This window comes from Arachis hypogaea, chromosome 19 (assembly GCF_003086295.3).
Source record: "Arachis hypogaea cultivar Tifrunner chromosome 19, arahy.Tifrunner.gnm2.J5K5, whole genome shotgun sequence".
NCBI classification, from domain to species: domain Eukaryota; kingdom Viridiplantae; phylum Streptophyta; class Magnoliopsida; order Fabales; family Fabaceae; genus Arachis; species Arachis hypogaea.
This window is the reverse complement of record NC_092054.1, coordinates 69,849,552-69,855,188: the sequence shown is the minus strand read 5'-3', so window position 1 is coordinate 69,855,188 and position 5,637 is coordinate 69,849,552. Positions and strand designations below refer to the sequence as shown.

The window sequence follows — 5,637 nt, the reverse complement described above, 5'->3', positions numbered from 1 at the left end:
GGGTAACGGGTGAGGGATGAGGGGTGGGGGTTGAGGGGTGGGCTGAAGGGGTTACGGAAGGGTGAGGGAGGGGGGAGGCGAGAGGGGTGAGGGTTGAGGGTTGAGGGGTGGGGGGTTACAGGAGGGGGGAGGCGGGAGGGAGTGAGGGAGGGGGAGGGCGGATGAGGGGTGGTGGGGGGTTTCTTTTAATTTTTTGCGAGGGGGGAGGTGGGAGGCGGGAGGTGGGAGGCAGGAGGGGGGTGGTTGGGGGGGTTTGTTTTAATTTTTTGGGAGGGGGGAGGCGGGAGGCGGGAGGCAGGAAGGGGAGGGCGGATGGGGGTGGTGGGGGGTTTGTTTTAATTTTTTGGGAGGGGGGAGGCGGGAGGCGGGAGGCAGGAGGGGGGGAGGGCGGAGGGGTGGGGGTGGGAGGAGTTTGTTTTAATTTTTTAATATTATTTTTATTAATAATGAAGGATAATATGGTAAAAAAAATAAAATTAAAGTGGAAAAGGACGATTTTATAACGTTTTGTAACGTTGAGGATGATTTTAATAACAAAAAAAGGTCGGGGACGATTTTGATTTTCACCCCAGACCTTAGGGATGATTTCAGTACTTAACCCAAATCTTAGAGAGGAATCACTTTCCTCTAGGTTTTCATCATATTCATAGATTTCTAGTTTTTATGCTTTTTATGCTTTTGCTTTGGATATTGAGAAGAGTCATTCCCTCCATTGAAGTTACCATTATTCTAGTTTGTTTCCTTATTCCTTTACTCTTTCATTGCCCATTGACCCTGTTCAGATAGGTATGTTATGATTTTGGGATTTATTAATGCAAAGAACTACTTTTACCTTTAATTGATTTTCAGTTATTATTTTATTTAAGTTATCATGTCTTCTTCTTATTCCTTTTATATGCCTGTGAACGTTGTATTCATGTCAATGGAGTAGACTCCCAACTTGACTTGGGGATTGATTAAAAGGAGACCCTTGAGTTGGAATACTCAAGTGATTAGTTCAATTGGAAGTTATTAGCTAACTCTTTATTTACTAACGCTAATCCTTCCATAAGGAGAGGATTAGGACTTGCGAATAAGAGTTAGCTCAATCACTTGACTTTCCTTTATTTAGTAAGGATTAACTAAGTGAAAACAATAACCTCTTGCTATCCCACTTGGGAAAATCCAACAAGGATAGGACTTCCAATTAATCTTCCCCCAGTCAAGGCTTTTATGTTGATTATATAAATTCTCTTGTTAATTTTCATTACTTTAATTTACAATCACTTATTTTTCTGTTCTCCAAATCTTAAAATTTCTCGAAAAATTCCTGATTAATAAAATAGCACCCTTTTGTCAACTCGTTGGGAGACGACCTGGGATTTCTACTCCCAGTATTTTTATTCTAATTTTGTGACAACCCTTCTAAATTGATAAGCGGATTTTCGTCGATTAAGAACTGTACTTGCAACCCTGTTCTTACTATAATTTCTTAATTAGCTAATTTCTGCCCACATCAATTTTTGGCACCATTGCTGGGGAGTTGCAATAGTGTGCTACCTTATTAGTTGGTGTAAATATTTTTTATTTTGTATATTTGCATATTTGTATTTTATTTTATTACCATGATCCGTACGTTTCTTTCTTTGAATGACGCGTTCACTGCCTGATCTGAGCTTAGCCACGTTTGATCCTGAAATTGAAAGAACTATTTCACGTATTAGGCGAGCTCGGCGTCGGTTAGCCTCTGAGGGTGGTGAAGTGGTTACTACCAATTCACCAGTCTCTTCTGAAGGCGAATCTGAAGCGCCATATGAGGAAGAAAGAAGCTCCTTTTCTACTGATTCAGTTGATTCACGTGCAGGTAATATGGCGGAGCCCAGAAGGATTACTCTCCAGGAAGCAGGAGCTCCAGACTTTACACTGCAACCGTATAAAGCGCGTCACCCAAATATGGCTGCAGATTTTGAACTGAAGACTGCGCTAATCAACTTACTGCCCAAGTTTCATGGCTTACCTGCTCAGGAGCCTATAAAGCACCTCAGAGATTTTCAGACAGCCTGCTCAACTACTAGGTGTCATGGTGCAGATGAAACTACTATTTGGCTATATGCTTTCCCGTTTTCTCTTGTGGGAAAGGCAAGGGAGTGGTTCTACACTCAACCTGAAGAAATCGTTACTAACTGGGATCTGCTCAGAAGGGAGTTCCTGGAAAAATACTTTCCAGCTGAAGTTACAGATAGATTGAGGAAAGAGATTTCTTGCATCTTCTAAAGAGAGTCAGAGACCCTTTATGAATATTGGGAACGCTTCAGGAACCTCCTAGATTTATGCCCCCATCACAAGATTGACCAGTTGGTGTTGATTAGCTACTTTACACAAGGCATGAAGCCTCAGGATAAGACTACACTAGATGCTGCAAGTAATGGTTCTCTGAAGAAGTACAAGATGACGACAGAAGTGTGGCAACTGATCACCGATCTGGCTGAGTCTACCCAGAATATTAGGCACAGAAACAACCATCCCAAGGCTATTGCGGAGGTTTCCTCTAGTAGTGAGACTGCTGCTCTCACACAGACTCTGGGAGAGATGACCAACATACTGAAGCAGCTACAGCTGAATTAACAACAGCCTCAACCCCCCCCCACAACAACAGAGTCAACAGTTAGTTCTTCAGAGAGTGTGCGGAATATGTACCTATTATACTCATTATACTGATGAGTGCCCGCAGCTCCAACAAGAAGACAACACCTTGGCATCTACTCATAACTTCTATGACCGTCCAAATCAAAGATACTATCAACAACGCGGCAATTATAACCAAGGTGGAAGCTACAATCAAGGTTGGCAAGATAACTCCAACCAAGGTTGGAGAGATAATTCCAACCAAGGATGCAGGGACAACTATAATAGAGGAGGCAGAGACAACAGTGGAAATCAGAGGTGGAACAACAACAACAGACAGTAGAATCCTCCTTACCAGCAGCAGAACCAAAACCAGCCTTACAGAGTACCTCACCAAAGGCAGTCCCAAGCGCCTCAGAACAACCAACAGCAGGCCCCTCAGATTACTTACCCTTCTTCTACCAATGATGAGATGCTTCATCTATTACACAAGGATAGAAAGACCTTCAAAATACACTTACTTCTAGCATCAATGGTCTTACATCCACTTTACAAGCTCTCATCTCCCGATTGGAACCACCTTTTGCTCCCAACAATCAACCTTCAAGCTCTAGTGCACTACCTTCTCAACCTTTGTCCAACCCCAAAGGTGGAATTAATGCCATCACTTTGAGGTCCAGTACCACACTGCCAGAGAGGAGTCATGAGGAGCCAAGCTCGAAGGACAACACTCCAGTTGAAGATTTTGTTGACAACACTCCAGTTGAAGAAGAGGATGAAGTATAAGACATGGTTGAAGAAGAAGCAGCTCAACCAGAGAATAGTGCACCAATAGAGGCTGAAGCTACAAGGGACGTCATCCCTATCCCCTTTCCACACCTTGCTAGGAAATCCAGAAAGCAGATGGAGCTCGATCCAAAGATGGTGGAGATCTTCAAAAAGGTTGAGGTAACCATTCCCCTTTTTAATGCCATTCGCCAGGTACCTAAATATACGAAGTTTTTAAAAGATTTATGCATGAATAAAGATAAGTTACAGTATTTAGAAACTATTCCTCTAGGTAGCTCTATATCTGCTTTAATGGGTGATATACCAGAAAAATGGAGTGATCTAGGTACATGCATGGTTACTATTACTATAGAAGGTGTAAAATTTTATGACTGCATGTGTGATTTAGGCGCGTGTGTTAGTATAATGCCATTGTCTGTATATGATGCTTTGAGGCTCCCTCCCTTAAAAAGGTCGGCAGCACGTTTTATTTTGGCAGATAAAAGTATTATCTCTGTGGTTGGAATTGCTGTAGACGTGCTGGTGAGCATTAATGGGCTCACATTTCTCATTGACTTCTATATTTTGGAGATGCTTGATGTGCGGATAATTTATACCTTTTTTGGTATTGTTTTTACATAGTTTTTAGTGTGTTTTAGTCACTTTTTGTTATATTTTTATTAGTTTTTATTCAAAAATCACATTTCTGGACTTTACTATGAGTTTGTGTGTTTTTCTATAATTTCAGGTATTTTCTGGCTGAAATTGAGGGACCTGAGCAAAAATCTGATTCAGAGGCTGAAAAAGGACTGTATATGCTGTTGGATTCTGACCCTCCTGTACTCGAAATGGATTTTCTCGAGCTACAAAAGCCCAATTGGTATGCTCTCAATCGCGTTAGAAAGTATACATCTTGGGCTTTCTATCAATAAATAATAGTCCATACTTTGACCGATATTTGATGGCCCAAACCGGCGTCCAAAGTCAGCCTAAAACTTTCTGGCGTAAAATGCCAAAACTGGCACCTTTTTCAGTGTAAATGCCCATTCTGGCACTCAAAGTGGCGTTTAACGCCAACTTTGGGCATATGAATGTGAAAGCTTGAAAGCTCAGCCCAGGCATGCACCAAGTGGGTCCCGAAAGTAGAATTCTTCACTATCTGGACTTACTTACTCATTTTCTGTAAACCTAAGTTATTAGTTTAGTATAAAAACTACTTTTAGAGATTCATTTTGTACCCTTATGACATTTTTACACTTCATATTGTAACTCTGACGACATGAGTCTCTAAACCCCATAGGTTGGGGTGAGGAGCTCTGATGTTTTTCAATGGATTAATGCAATTACTACTGTTTTCTATTCAATCACGCTTGATTCTATTCTAAGATACTCACTCGTACTTCAATATGGAGAACATGATGATCCGTGACACTCATCATTATCTTGGGCTTCTGATCCACAGACTGAGTCTGGAGGTTAGAACCTTCGTGGTATAAGCTAGAACCAATTGGCAGCATTCCTGGGATCCGTAAAGTCTAAACCTTGTCTGTGGTATTCCGAGTAGGATCTGGGAAGGGATAACTATGACGAGCTTTAAACCTACGAATGTTGGGCGCAGTGACAGTGTGCAAAAGGATAAGGGTCCTATTCCGATGCTAGTGGGAACTGACAGATGATTAGCCGTGCGGAGATCGTACCTGGTATTTTTCATCCGAAAGGATTATACAGCTTGCCATTGAGGGAAGCCATGCGTGTTTGAAGAAGAAAACAGTAGGAAAGCAGAGATTCAGACGATAGAGCATCTCTGGAACCTCAGCCTATTTCTCATTACTGAATCATAAGTACTATTTATTTCATGTTAGTTATTTTTCATAAATACAATCACTCTTATCATTAATCTCCTGACTAAGATTTACAAAATAACCATAGTTGCTTCAAGTCGACAATCTCCGTGGGATCGACCCTTACTCACGTAAGGTATTACTTGGACGACCCAGTGCACTTGCTGGTTAGTTGTGCGGAGTTGTGAAAAGTGTAATCACAATTTCGTGCACCAATGCCCACTAATGACTCAGGAAGACCAGCATCCATCCTCCTTGGAAGACCATTTCTGAAAACTTCAAAGATCAAGTTGGATGCATTCTTAGGAACTTATTCCTTTGAGATAGATGGCAGAGCAGTGAGCTTCAACCTGGATGAAGCTATGAAGCATCCTCCGGAAGATCATTCCATCTTCTACTGCGACATCATTGATGAGACTGTAGC

General features: G+C 41.8%; 1 non-coding gene across 1 annotated transcript; it reads right to left on the bottom strand.

Annotated features, from left to right (window-relative positions):
* Nucleotides 1-2,220: 2,220 nt before the first annotated feature.
* LOC112781331 (small nucleolar RNA R71) lies at nt 2,221-2,327 on the bottom strand. The gene has a single exon (XR_003192114.1). It is a non-coding gene; the product is annotated as a small nucleolar RNA R71 (small nucleolar RNA).
* Nucleotides 2,328-5,637: the final 3,310 nt, after the last annotated feature.